This window comes from Lutra lutra, chromosome 4, assembly GCF_902655055.1.
Source record: "Lutra lutra chromosome 4, mLutLut1.2, whole genome shotgun sequence".
NCBI lineage: Eukaryota > Metazoa > Chordata > Mammalia > Carnivora > Mustelidae > Lutra > Lutra lutra.
In genome coordinates this window covers 181,602,964-181,616,826 of record NC_062281.1, presented here as the reverse complement: position 1 = coordinate 181,616,826, position 13,863 = coordinate 181,602,964, and the positions used below count along the sequence as shown (strand labels likewise).

Genomic DNA, 13,863 nt, shown 5'->3' with positions numbered 1-13,863 from the left:
TCTCGTGCCCGCGGCCGGCAGCCTGAGCCGGGCTATTTATGGGTTTCCGTCGGGAGGGGGGCCCCAGGCTGCGGGCGGTGTCTGACCTGAATTCTTACACTTACAGGAAATTAGAACCCTTGGAAGCAGGTGCGCTGGTGATCCCAACACTCCGGTGGCCAAGAGGGTGATGTGGCTGAGGCAACAGACTGGGGGTGGTGTGGACTGGCCGACTGATGGAGGAGGGGCCCGTCCAGAGGGAACAGGGCTCCCATCCCGCCTTCCTGCAGTCATGAGAGGAGAATAGAATGTGCTTTGCTTGTGTTTGCTTAGTTAATCTTCACAACAAGCCTATGAGGTATGATTGTTACTTTCATCTTACAGATGGGGAAACTGAGGCTCTGAAAGGTTTACTCCCTTACCTGTGAGCATAGAGCAGGTGTTAGAGTCAGGATTTGAATGCAGAAAAGACTGTGTAATTCCAATTCTCTTGTCCTGTTCTCAGTACCAGCTGCCTTTGGGCAATGAGGAGGTCTCCAAGAGAATTCCAGAATATTCTGTGGGTTTTGGCAGTTTCCTGTTGAGGTGGCAGTGGGGCCCATGGCAGTGTGGGGCAGAGTCGGGGTGTGTGGGTGGTCAGCGTCTTGGGGACTGGTCGTGGGTTTCAGTGAGTGCTGGGGGGTGGCCCGGGGACTGCCAGTGTTTCATAGGTGGGGACAGGAGCCTGGGAGGGGTGGAGAAACTCGGTCTGGCCTGAGGCCAGGTGGGCTGTGGGTGCCCTGGGTCGTCCACCAGTCTGAAGGGAGAGTGAGAAGGTAGGTGCGAGAGACTGAGTGTGTCCAGGGTGTGTGTGACACTGACTTTGACTCGAAAGTGTATGTGGGGATGTGAGCATGTGTGGGACACTGTGGACTTGAGTGAGTGTGATTTTTGAATATCTGAGGGCTCACAGGGGCAGAATCAGGCCTGGTGTGGCCAAAAATGTTTTCATTTATGGGGACTTCCTTTGTGAAAAATAATACAAAATTACAAATACCGAAGGCTATAAAATAAAAGAAACCACAACAAATTACAATATAATATTTTTATTAATTAACTTCCTGGCTCTCCCTACTTCTTTTTGGCTTTCGCCATCATGTGAACACATTGCTAGGCCCTCGCAGGGTCTTAGAAGGAGCCTATAGCGTAGGCCTTGGGATGTGTGAGTCTGTGTGGGCAACGTGTGTATGTGTGTGTAACAGTGCGACCTAGTGTGAGGTCGTGTTTCGTGAAAGAGTGAGAGATGGAGAGCAAGGTTTTCGTGGCAGAATGGATCAACGAATATCTGTTGACTGAGGAAAAGAGAGGCTAGTGTGTGTGGGGAAATGTGTGTGTGGGATACATACATGTGTTTTTAAGCATGTGTGTGCACACACGTGAATGCAGGGGTGTGTGGTATTGTCTGTGAGGAAAGTGTGTGAGATTCCTTGGGAGTCTTTTCTTTGGTATTCCGGTTTTGGGGAACCTCTCCCTGTCTGTACTCTACCTCCACCTTCTTCCCCACCCCGGGGCAGATGGGCAAGACATGCTGTGGCATTTGGTCCAGGCCTTTCGGGGACAGGCTTGGTGTGCGGAATTCACAGTTCCTTCCCTGCCCGCTCCCTTCCTCCCACTGATGAAATGTTGGTAATTCAATCCACGGAGATACTCAGTGTCCTGGGGAGAGGTTGGCATGGGGTGTGTGTGTGTGTGTGTGGTGTGTGAGAGAGAGACAGAGAGAGAGAGAGCATGTATAGAGGGTAAAAGTGAGAATGTGAGTGTATGTGTGTCTGAGGGAGCATGAGCGAGTGTGTGAGAGACTGAGTTTGCATGAGAGAGTGTGAGAGTATGTGAGAGTGTGTCTGAGAGACTGTGCAAGACTGCACGTGTGAGTGTGTGTTTGTAAGTGGGTGTGTGAGAGACTGCGTGTGTGAGAGAATGTGAGAGTGTGTGTGAGAGAATGAGTGTGAGAGTATGTGAGTGTGTGACAGTGTATGTGAGTGTGTGAGAGAGTGTATGAGCGAGTAGGAGTGTGTGAGAGCGTATGTGAGGAGTGTGTGGGAGACTGTGTGTATGAGGGAGAGAGTTCCACAGCACCTCAGCCAACCAAAGAGCATGTTCATATCCTTCCTTGTACAAATGGAGAAAGCGAGGCTCAGGGGTAGGGAAGGGATACGTCTGACCAAATAAGTGGGACCAGGTTGGGACCAGGATCCAGATCTCCTGGGGCAGTGGTTCCAATTCGACTAGTTCTGAGCACTTGCTGGGGGCCAGGCCTAGGGTCAGTTGAAGGTTGGAGGCTGGTTGGCCGGGAAGAAACATCCCTGACCTGGAGGTGCTTCTGGAGCAGTGGGGTAAATACGAGTGTGTCATGGGAAAGGCGTGGTGTTCGTGGGTGGCAGGGCAGCAGTGAGAAGCCGATAGGACTGCACCTTGGGGCTCCACAGTGCTGGCCCGGGGGCTTGGTTTGCTTGTGGGGGCCCTGGGAGGGCATGGAAGGGTGGGACGGGGCAGCTTCAGGTTCATGTTTCCGAAACAAAGTCTGGCTTCTGTGGGGGTGAGGGCGGGGTTGGCCACCCAGGAGGCTAGTATCCTATCTAGGCAAGAGTCATGGGTTTGATGGGATGGGGAGACGGGCTTGCCAAGTAGAGGCAACCCCAGCTTTGGCTTTTCTCACTACTCACCCCCTTCCTCACCAGCTTCCCCCTAACACACAGGTCTTGACCCAGCATCCCCAAGAGAGGTCCTGCACGTGAGCTGCTCTCCCCACAGGTAGCTTTCCCCATAGTGGGGAGATGCGCCCATCAGAGCAAACCTGGCGAGGGGCAGGACTGGGCTAAGGTCAAAAACAGACTCTTGGGAGCTAGGCTGCTTGGGTTCAAATGCTGATCCAAGTGGCTATGTTCCTTAATCTCTCCGGGCCCCAGATTCCTCATCAATGGGATGACAGCAGGGCCGACCACAGGGCGTTGTCATGAAGACTAAGTGAATTCAGGCGTCAATGCCTAGCATAACAGGCTGTATGTGTGATAGCTGTGATTCTAATTGTAGGAATCACATCCAAATGGAGAGGTCTCTTCTCACTGAGCAACCTCGGAGGGCTTCCTGCAGAAGGCAGCAGCCTGGTGCAATGAGAAGGCTGGCTTGGGCTGAGACCAGGATCGGGCCGGCAGCTTGGTTCCTTGGCCTGTGTGCCCTGGGTGAGTCATGGGCCTCTGTGAGCCTTGTGAGCCTTCCCTGTGAGGAAGGTGAGTACGGGGACAACAGTCACCCAGTCCTGAGCTCCTCCTACACTTCAAACACAAGGCCAGTGCTTGGGGCCTTATTCACTCCTCCTGTCCACCCCTTAGGGAGGTGGGACTCTTTCAGGTAAAGAGACGGAGGCGCAGGAGGTGAGATCGCTTGCCTGACCTCACACAGTTCAGAAGGGCAGTTTCGGGCCTGACTGCAGAAGATCTTAGCCGTTAGCTGGCTCTTGGCGCGCATTTGTTGTGGATATCGGAGTTGGTTTGGACAAGAGGAGCAGGTTTTCCACTGGGAGCAGAGGGGAGAGGGGCCCAGTGGAGGGCTCAGGTTGAGCAAAAGCAGGGAAGTGGGCTTTTACTTAATTCCGCAAGGTACAGAATTAGTCAGCAGGAGTCTTTGGGGAAGACCTAGACCTGGGGTCAAGGTGGAGTAGGAATTTCAAACTCATGGGAGGGCCTTGTTCAAGTTCTGCTCTACAGAAGGAGAAGCCCTAGGGCCTGTGAAAGTGACCCCTGGCCTCCAGACTCAGTCCGCCCCCTCCTGGGCCTGTTCTGGGCTCTGGGATCTGCCAACTCCATTCTGTATCACCTGGCCCTTTGCTCTCTGGTTTTTGATTGGGTCCAGCCAGCGGGAGAGTGGGAGCAGAAAGGGGGTCCTGCTCCCTCTCTGTTGAGTCTCCATGGGCTGCCTTATTCCTCTACAGCGTGCTTCCTGGGCATAGGGGTGTTAACAGCTCCCTACTGTTGCCAGTCCCTGGATACCACACTATCCCTTGCTGGTTTCCCTGACCTCACCCACTCCTCTGAAACCCCTTTTCTGTTATCCCTTTTGTATGAGTCTGTTTTCTGCTTGGACCCTGATGTGTCTCCCCTAACCCTGTCCCCAGCCCTTCTCTCACTCTCTCCTCTGGCTTGGGCTCCTGCTCTCCTCTTAGCTGGCCTGGGGAATGTCACTTTGAAATTCTCAGTGGGGCCCAGAGCTCGTGGGAGGAGCCCCCCCACCCCCGGAGTCCTTTCAACAAACACCAAACTCAACAATCACAGCTTTAAATACATAGGGTCTGGGAGGTGGGGTGGCTGCTTAGCCCCAGAAGCTTTGGGGAAGAGTTTTGCTCCCCTCTGACCAGTATGGCACTGTTCTGGGGTCCACAACTCTCTGTGAGGTCTTCTGGCCTCAGCCTGTGTCTGGACCCAACCGAGAAGCGACCTGACCCCCCTCATGCAGCACTGTGGGGCTCAACCCTCTGTAGCTTCTCCTGACAGTATATTAAAGATGCTTCTTTCTTGAAGTCAAGTTCTTCCCACAACCAACCACTTCTTCTCCAGCTTTGTGGCCATATCTCCAAGCTCAGCACTTTCATGGCCATCTTCTTAGCCAACCCTGACCACTCTCAACCAGTTCCAAGGTACTACAGCTGGGAACAGACTGTGGGGGACAAGGGCAGAGGCAGGGGCCCCACCAGGATGCTACTCATGTAGCCAGGCAGGAGAGGTTGTTGGCCTGGATCAGGGGGTAGCCAGGCAGGTGGGAGAGAACAAGTTGGATTTCGAGAAATTATCCCACTTCACCAACCAGACCCCATGCAGGAAACGCCCTATAATTTTTTGGCCAACCAAGGCTCCTGAATTTGGTTCTGAGAATTTGTATCCTGTCCCTGTGAGGCAGCCCATCCACTATGCCTTTTGGATAGAAGTCAGAAGGGGGCTATTTTGTGTTTGGTCATTTGGTGTGTTTATTTGTTGCTTTTTAAAAACTCTGTGTGGTTCCTGTGCTAAATGGCCACCATCCCCCTGCTGCTTCCAGCTTAGAGTGTCATGGGTCCCTAGATGAGAACCTTCTCCCCCCACCTTATTTTCCTAATAAAAATACCCGCTGTTTGCCTGCCTTCCCTCCTGCAGGATCTTGAGAGCTGGGATAGTGCCTGGCACGGAGACGGCAATAACTGAACACCTACCCCATTTCAGGCACATGTTAGCCACGTTTCTGGGGAGGACCCAGAGGCGCAGCGGCACGAGGACTCAGGATCACAACACTGGGTGGCAGCAGAGTTGGGATCTGAACCCAGGCTTGCGTGACTCCTAGCCCTTCCTCCATCCCTGCATCTTCCCTCCCGCCCCCTTCCTCTTCCCCCTTCTCCTCCCCACCTGGTCCCTTCCTCCCAAGCAGGGCTGAGTCAGCTACAAGACTGGGGTTCCAAAGACCTTCCTCCTACTTTGGTCCAGAAATAAATATTTGTTTCTCCCAGTGTAAATACCCTCCGTGTTTAATGAGGCAATCCCAGGGTCATTTCCTGGCACAGCTCAGTGCCTGGAAGCCTCTTTCACTCTGGGAGCAGCAGGCCTAGTAGGAGCTGCTAATGAGGGACTTGGGTTCTCACTGCAACCCTTTCATTTACAGATGAGGAAACTGTAGCTCCGAGTGGACAACCGATCCATCCCCGGTCACACAGACAGAATTCAGCCCCACACAGCCTGGCTCACGTGTCCAGGCGACGCCGCCCTGTTGCCCACAGCTCCTGGACGCTTCCCTGCTCCTTCAGCCACCGCACGGTGAGCCGTGATGGGCAGGCAGCTGGCGAGCTTGGAGACGGCCCGCCCCCTCCCTTGGCATCTCCAGCCTACGGGGCACTGACGGCCCCCTGGGCACGGACCCCCTCCTGCCATCCCCACTTAAAGTGATACTTTAATAAATTTGCTTTTATGTTATTACACGTGGAGCTATAAAAGCAGAGCGTGTGCAGCGGGGCTGAGGTAACGCGCCCGCGACTTTGCAATTTCCTGGTCTGGCCTGGCTCTGCTCCGCGCCGTGAATTTTTCATTAATGTGCGCAGGTGACGCCACGGGGGCAGACGCAGGCCAGGTATACGCTCTCACGGTGGCGCGGCCCCCTCCCGGAGCTCGCCGGGTCAGCCTGGGGATGGTGGAGGGTTCACACCAGGGTGACTAGACATCACCCCACTCGGGGGCTCGGGAGAAGCTCTCCATTCAAATTTCGAGCGATAAGCACTGCCGGGTTCGGGGGGATGGAAAGGGTGTCCGCGTGGCCAAGTGCCGGGCCCATGCCAGACCCCAGGCCCAGTGTTTGACACGCAACCTCATTTGCCCTAAAAAAGCTGTGAGCTCAGCGAGCCCCATTGGACGGACCAGCCAATGAGGCTCGCTGAAAAGTGGTGATGCCAGGTCTGTGCCCAACCTGTCTGATTCCAGAGCCTGTGTTTGTAACTAGGCTCTCCTCCTCTTTATTTCTCTCTCCCCCCTCTTCTCCCAATCTCTGGTCCCTTCCATGCAGTCATAGTAGAGAGGCAATGGCGCATTGAATAGAGGAAAGAAACCCATTTAGAGTCTGTGGGAAGGAAGCTCCTGGGACCTCACAGCTTTGCCCATGCTACCTGCTCCTGGAATGCCTTTCCTTCTTCCCACTGGTTCTGGAACTCAGGACTTGTCCTGTAACCCCCCAGCTCTCCACACCCCTCTCCTCCGCTGGGTGCCCACTCATCCGTGATGTGCTTACTGAGGTCTGAGTCCGAGTCCAAGCATGTGGCATGTGTCAGTCTTTGCACCTGTGGGATGGGGCTAGTGTCGTGGAGCACAGAGGAAATGGGGCAAAGCCCCCATCGAGGCTTATATGGTTCTCAAATGATCCTAGATGATTCCAGAATGAGAGAGGCAACAGGAAAACCCTGGACTGGTTCCTGGACGACATGGGTGTGTTCTCTGTAAAGGGGGCCCCAGAAATCTGTTGTGGGGTCCAATGAGAACCCCCCTGCCTCCCTGCACGTACACAGTTGAAGCCAGATTTCTTCAGCTCTTTTGGGAAATGATTCTAGAGCTAAAGACAAAACCCAACTTGAAATAAACACTTGGGTCCCAAACACCCCACAGTTCTCGGCGAGTGTGAATATCCTTTCCCGCCGGCTGGCTTCCACGCCATGTCCAAGTGCATGTCCAAATGCATACACGAAGCAGCAGGGGTGGCTTTGGGCCCCTTTTGCAGAATTGTGAGATTAGCTGAAGGCCGGAGCCCAGCAGATGTCCCCTCTCTGGACTCGGTGACTCACTTGCCTCCCGGTTGAGAAATGGATCCAGCCGGGCCCGAGCGATCCTGGCTGGTGGGGAACGAGACACGGGGCAGAGGTCAGGGTAAACCCCTTGGTCAAGGGGGAGGTCGGGCTGAGGGTGGGGACAAGAAAGAGGACAGAACATTTCCGCTCAGCGGAAGGAAGAGCTCTGATGGCCTGACATGGCCCAGAGCAAGAAGGGCCGCCTGAGTTTCGGGGAGAGCCCAGGCCCAGAGCCATGCAGGGGGGCTGCCAAGGACCCTCTGAAGGCAGGGGGATTCTGGCCAGCATGAGAGGAGCCCAGGCAGGAGGCCTGTTCACGCCCCTCCAGCAAGAGTCTCTACTAAAGACATGGGCCACTTTGCCTGTAAAAGGGCCAGGTGGAAAATATTTTAGGCTCCGTAGGTCATACGGTCAGGGTTACAACTACTCAGTTCGCTGTTGTAGAATGAAAGAAACCATACGCAAGACATCAAAAAGAATGAGGTAAAAAAAAAAGTGTCTGATAAACTTTATTTACAAGTGGGTCTGATTTGGCTGGTGAGCCGTAGTTTGCCAACCTTGTAGAGCCTGTGGTTCTGGGGTCCCTGGACGGAGGCTCGGACCCCCCCAGCCCAGTCCCCTGCTCAGCCCACTGATCTGTTCTCATGTGCTTGACCCTGATGGGGTTTCTGTATTTCTCTCCTCTCCACGCCATCCATTCACTCACTCCTTTTTCTATTCATCCATCTACTTAGCTGTTTCCAGAAGATTCTAGTTCATGCTGTAGCTCTAGCTCACAGACTTGTTTGCTCCCTAACACACTCACCTAGAGAATCATGGTTACTCATTCCCCTCCTCATTTGCTCGTCTCCTGGAAGCTCGGTGTCCGACTCAATCATAGGAAATGCTCAGGAGAGCTGGGATGTTGTTTTATCCGGAGAGAACCCGGAAAACCAGGGGTTTGATTATGCTCTTTTAGGTTCTGTCAGATTTAAAAGAATAATTATAAGAAGAATAATATCCTGAGTCATTATTCCCTTATTAATTAGTCCTGCATGGTCTCATGGTCTCATCTCATGGTATTCAAAATCTTATCCACCCGGGCTCTGGCCCTGGGTCCCTGAGCTTGTGCTTGTCCTTGTCCTCCGGAGCCTTGCTTCCTGCCTGGGCGCCGACTGCCAGTGGGTGGGCTGTTCCGGTGGGGACCATAGCATGGCAAAGACAAGAGGGGAGGCAGAGTGAAGTACTGTTCCAGAAATGGAAGTTCAGTCCATTTGGAGCATTGTGTGTGTGTGTGTGTGTGTTTGTGGTGTGCACGTATCCCTCCTCTGGGCTCCACTCCCTCATACCTTATTATGGTTCTGACCCCTAGGCTGTCACAAAGTGTTTCAGGGCCTTGCGCTCAGCACGTTGCTGGCTATTATCAAGGGCTAGTAAATATCGGTCCATTAATAATCATTCATTAATAATAATATTATTAGATGGATTTTTAAAAACGAATCAATCAATAGATGAGGATTGTGGTGGGTGGCCTAGTAGGAGGGACTGAGATAGGAGAGGATGGAGTCAGGACCGGTCAGGGCAGCTGTGAGCTCAGCTAGAATGTAATAGAACGGAAAAAACGGCAGTTTCAGTGGCTAATATTTACTGGCCACTTAGGATCTGTGCTATTGGAGCAGTTTCCTGATCTCTTTGACCTTCAGGTTTTCTTCTGTATGATGTGGATGATAGGAGGGACCACATCTCAGATGGCCATAGGAGTGGATTAAATGAGAATAATGCACTTTAAAGGGCTTATCCTCCAAAATGGTAGCTAATATCTTTATTATTATGACCGAGTACCCACCAGTGTCCTACAGGCCTCGCACCATGGGGACCTTCACACCATTTCTTTGCTTCCCACTTGGCAGCAGAGGAGACCAAGGCCCGGGGAAGAGGAGTGCTGTGCCCTAGGTCCCACAGCTGGCTGGGGCTCCAGCGGATGAGGAACAAGTGGGCATAGAGCCCCAGGGACCAGCCACCGACCTGTCCTGTCCCTAGTCTCGGGCCTCATTCCTGGCAAGTTTCAAGTCCCTCCCACCACTCCCTGGGAGTGTCTTTCCCAGGCACTCAGGCCTGCCCCTCCTGCCCCTCTGGGCTCCTGCTGTCCTGAGTCTGGAAATTTCCCTAGGCCTGGGAGAGATAAGGGGTGCCTTGCCCAGGCCCTAGGGCAGTGCCCGCCTGCGGCCCCTTTGATCACAGACCAGATGGTTCTGCCAGCCCAGCTGCTGGAGAGGCTGTGGCCGTGATAGGGCAGGCCCGGGGAGGGGCCGGGCCTGGTATCAGCCACCTGGAGGGGGCACCTCCTGCTGTCCCCATAGCAACGGGCGCCCATCCCGGCAAACAGGAAGCTGCTCCTGCACTGATGGTGGGATAGGCAGGCATGGGGGAGACCCAGGCTCTTTAATCTTCTTGAGGAGTGGTCCAGGAGGTGGGGCCTGGCTTGGCATCTTTCTTCTTGTCTCCCTGAGGAGCGTAGCGAGTGGGGGCACAGCAGGGACCGCCCACAACCCTCACCGTTGCCCAAATCCTGACTGAGAACTGCACGCACCGCCAGGGCTCCCCAGTCTCAGCAGCTGTGCAGACCCCTTTCCCAGGTGGCTTCCAGGCTGGGTCTTTCCAGGTTCTGGTCTCCTGCTGCCCAGCAGGGTGGTGGCATTGGGTCCAGGCACCAGGTCTGACCTGTGTGTGCTGAGAGCTTCATGGCATCCCTCGAGGCCTCTGCCCTGCGGAGGGAACACAGGAACCAAAGACCTCGGGGTCTTTACTCTTGGCTGGGTGGCTTTGAGCGAGTCCCCATTTGCTTATCTGTAAAATGGGGATGCAGACTCCTCGTCATAGAGCTGGTGTGAGTGGCCGATAAATCTAGGGACTGTGTCTGGGACAAGAGTAATGCAATTTAAGCTGTACCCCCCCCCCTCCACTCCGGAGCCCTAACCTTAGAGAAACACCGACACTCATATTGCCCTCAACCGTGCCATGCTGGGGGATGCCCCCTGTCAGATGCCAGGTTCTGGGCTGGATGCCTTCTCTGCTGTCACTCCCTTCCTTCTCCCAACAGCCTTGAGAGGCAGGAACATGGTCGCCGTTATACCAGCAGAGAAACTGAGGCTGGGGGCTTTGCTCTCTGAGATCTCCTTGTGACTTGGGCTCTCGGATGCTCTGTGAGCCCTGGGAATTCAGGCTGGAGGTTTGCCCCAGCTCCCATAGAACACCACAGGGACCTGGAGAGAAATCGTTCAGTCTGTGGCCCTGCTGTTGTTCTGCTTTGTCTTAATGGGGTAATGCCAGCTCAAGGGCATGGGACCGAACCACGGGGTGCTCCCTTCTGCCTAACAACATGGAGCTTCCAGGATGTGCCAGGATCTCTGCTGGGCAATAGGGGACCTGAGAGGAGCTGGGTGCTGCTCCGCTTGGGAGACAGAAGCCGTGTGTGTGCAGACAGGGCGATGTGTGTGCCCACGACCGTGCTGGTGGTGCTGGCACAGTAAGGGTGAGACAGGCAGTCCCTGAGGAGTGACAGTGGTCTCAGGGATGGGTGCCTGCAGCCACAGTGCTGGCAATGGGGGGAGGGGCGCTGGTGAGTGGGGAGCTCAGCCTTCTCTCTCTGTCTCTCTCTCTCTCCCTTCTGCTCTGTCTGGCCACTCCCTCAACCCCGAGGGCAGCAATCTGGCTCGCACCTGGCCACCTGGCAGGGACACCTCCCTCAAGGCACCACCCCTCCCTTTGGGATCAGGGTCATCTCTTAGCCCTTCCACTGGCCTCTGGAAGCCTGGCTGATAAGATGGCAGGACCAGAGAGGGTGGGTGACTTCCCCAAGACCACAAGCAAAGCAGTGAGTGACCTCAGACTCTGGCAGCTGGTCCAGACCTCTGCCGCTCTCCCCATCCCCTTCCCACACTCCTGAGAACAAATGTCCGGGGCCCTGCTCTAGCCAGGCCCGTGCTGGATCCGCAGCCAGTCTTGATGCGTCATTGCGCTCTATGCCCTCAAAGACCCCCCTCCCGCAGGAGACCCAGACACCTACGCAGGCAAGGACACAGAGAGATGAGGACAGCAGAAGGGTCAGGCACCTGACTGAAGCCTTGAGGATGTGGGAGGAGTTTGCTAGGCAGGGAAGTGATGGGAGGACTTTTCAAGGCAGGAGATTCTGCTGGTGCAAAGCCCTGGAGGTACAAATCTGGTGTTTTCAGAGAATGGAGACTGCAGGGGTGGGGCAGGGCTTGGGCGCTTGGTCCCAGAACAAGCAACTTAGAGGCTGCCCCATCTTGAAGTGGGACCCCTTTTCTCTCTCCCCTCCCAGCAAGCCCCTCCTGGGAGTCACAGTCTCACTCCTCCCCCCAAATAATTGGAATTGTTTGAAAATGCCCAGCAAGAATTCAGCTGAGCAGGTTATACTGGTCGGGGAAGGGAAGGAGCCACAGCTGAGCAGGGACTGGGGTGGGGGGGACTCGGTGGGACTTCCTGGGAGAAGGTGAGGGGTCCCGCCTTCAGGCCAGGGACAGTGCCATTGTGAGCACTGATCCAGGAGCAGATTACAAGGGAGACTTTGAAAAAGAGCTGGTGTTTTCCATGCCCCACTTAGTGACGGCACCTGGAGAAGCGTCCCTCCCTGCCTGGGAAGGGGTGTAGAGCAGGGGTGGGTGGAGGGGGTAGAGGGGTGCGGAGCCAGAATGGAGTGCTGCTAAGGGGCTCTGTGTGATATGCATATGTGTAAGGGTGGGTAGGTGTGTAAATGTATATTTGGGGATGCATTTGTGTGTGTGTGTGTGTGTTGGGGGGTCTGACTCATCCATCTCTGCAGGCTTGCACCACAGCTGTGTATCTGTCCCATGTCTATTCCCATGCATGTCCCTTTCCTCCCCTTTCCCTTTTCTCTGCCCATTCTACTTCCTCAGTCTCCACTCTGCTAATACTCCTTCCCCTTCCCTTCCTCCCTTCCTCCCTTCCTACCTCCCTTCTTCCTCCCTATCCTCCCTTCCTGCAAGATATTTATGAAGGTCTTCCATGGGCCAGGCACTGTTCTAGGCTCTGAGCATGAATAGCAGATGAACCGACAGAGAGTCCTGAATCTCACAGGAGCACATGCCCTCCTGGGATGAGACAGGCATTAAACAAATATGCAAATTAGTTACATGCCAGGTGGTGACAAGTGCTAGGGAAATAGTTAAACAGGGTGAGGGGAGAGGGACCATGGGTATGGGAGGGTTATTTTAAGTGACTGGTCACGAGGGCCTCCCTGGCAGACATTTGAGGGGCAAGAGACCTGAGGGTGAGAGGCAGGGAGACCTGTGGCCATCTGGAGGAAGGATGTCCCAGGCAAGGGTATAGCAGGTGCAAAGGCCCTGAGGTGGGAATGTGCTTAGGGTGTTCCAGGGACAGCAGAGAAGCCAGTATGGCTGGAATGAAGTGAATGGGAGGAAGGAAGTCAGCAAAGTCACAGGCCATAGATCGTGTGTGGGGAGCTTTGGCTTTTGCTCTGAGTAACAGGGGAGCTATGCAGGACTTGAAGCAGGATCGCTCAGGACTAAGAAGGAGGCAGGGAGACCAGTGAGGAGGCTGATGTGTGATGGTGATCACTGATGATGGTGCCTTGGCTGGGGGGAGGGGGCTGGGGGGGTAAGGGGAGGCCCCCGTTTCAGAGATGCTGAGTTTGACATAATTACTGGACCTCAGGGGATTTGATAACCCACACCCAGAGCTGAAGAGACCAACATCAGAGCCATCGGCGTTTGGAGAGCGTCTGGAGCCATGCTTAAGTGGGAGCCACACGGTGCATTTGCTCGGGTGTGTCCATGTATGCAAACACCCCTGATGTGGCCAGAGGACTCAAGCAATGGGCCAGTCACATGCTGTGCCCCAGGGTGGGGATGGGGCATGAAGGGTAAGTTGAAGGCGGGCAGAGATGAGCTGCGGGAACAGTCCTGGAGGTCGACTGAGGGCACGTGGCTGTTCATTGTCGGACAGACCTGGGTTTGCATCTTGGTGTGACCTTGGACACCCAAGTCAATGTCAACCACTCTGAGTGGTGCCATCTCATCTGCAAAGTAAAAATCATAACAGTTCCTCCCTTGCAGGGCAGCTGTGGCCCCTGAATGAGACGGTGCAGGTACCAAACTTAGATGAGTCAGGGTCCCTGTCGTTAATGGTTCCGATCACCCCGAGATGTGGGAAGAGCCCTTTTGAACGGTTCACTTTCTTCCTCTGGGTAGGGTGTAGGAGAGCGTATTTCCTATATGCCTGGCTCCTCTATAATTATCCATGAGGACTCTGAGGCTCAGAGAGGTTCAGTGAGTCTCCCAAGGCCACACGGACATGGTCAAGCTGGCATCAAAGCCAGCTCCACGCTGTGTTCCCTGCATGGCATCAGGCCACCACTGCCCAGGAAGCTATAGGCAAGTAGGAGGAGTTGAAGACTGACACACATGTCCAGAGGCTCTCTCTGGGGCGTGAAGACCGGCTGGTGTCCCCTCGTGTCGTTCCCTGTTCTCCCTTCAGCAGGATCCTGGGTGTTTGTTCCAATCCAGTTTCCCTAGGACAAA

General features: G+C 54.7%; 1 long non-coding RNA gene across 1 annotated transcript; it reads left to right on the top strand.

Annotated features, from left to right (window-relative positions):
• The first annotated feature begins 202 nt into the window (after window positions 1-202).
• On the top strand, window positions 203-5,899 carry LOC125097132 (uncharacterized). Its single transcript, XR_007126508.1, has 3 exons — window positions 203-337; window positions 3,049-3,197; window positions 5,641-5,899. It is a non-coding gene; the product is annotated as an uncharacterized LOC125097132 (long non-coding RNA).
• Window positions 5,900-13,863: the final 7,964 nt, after the last annotated feature.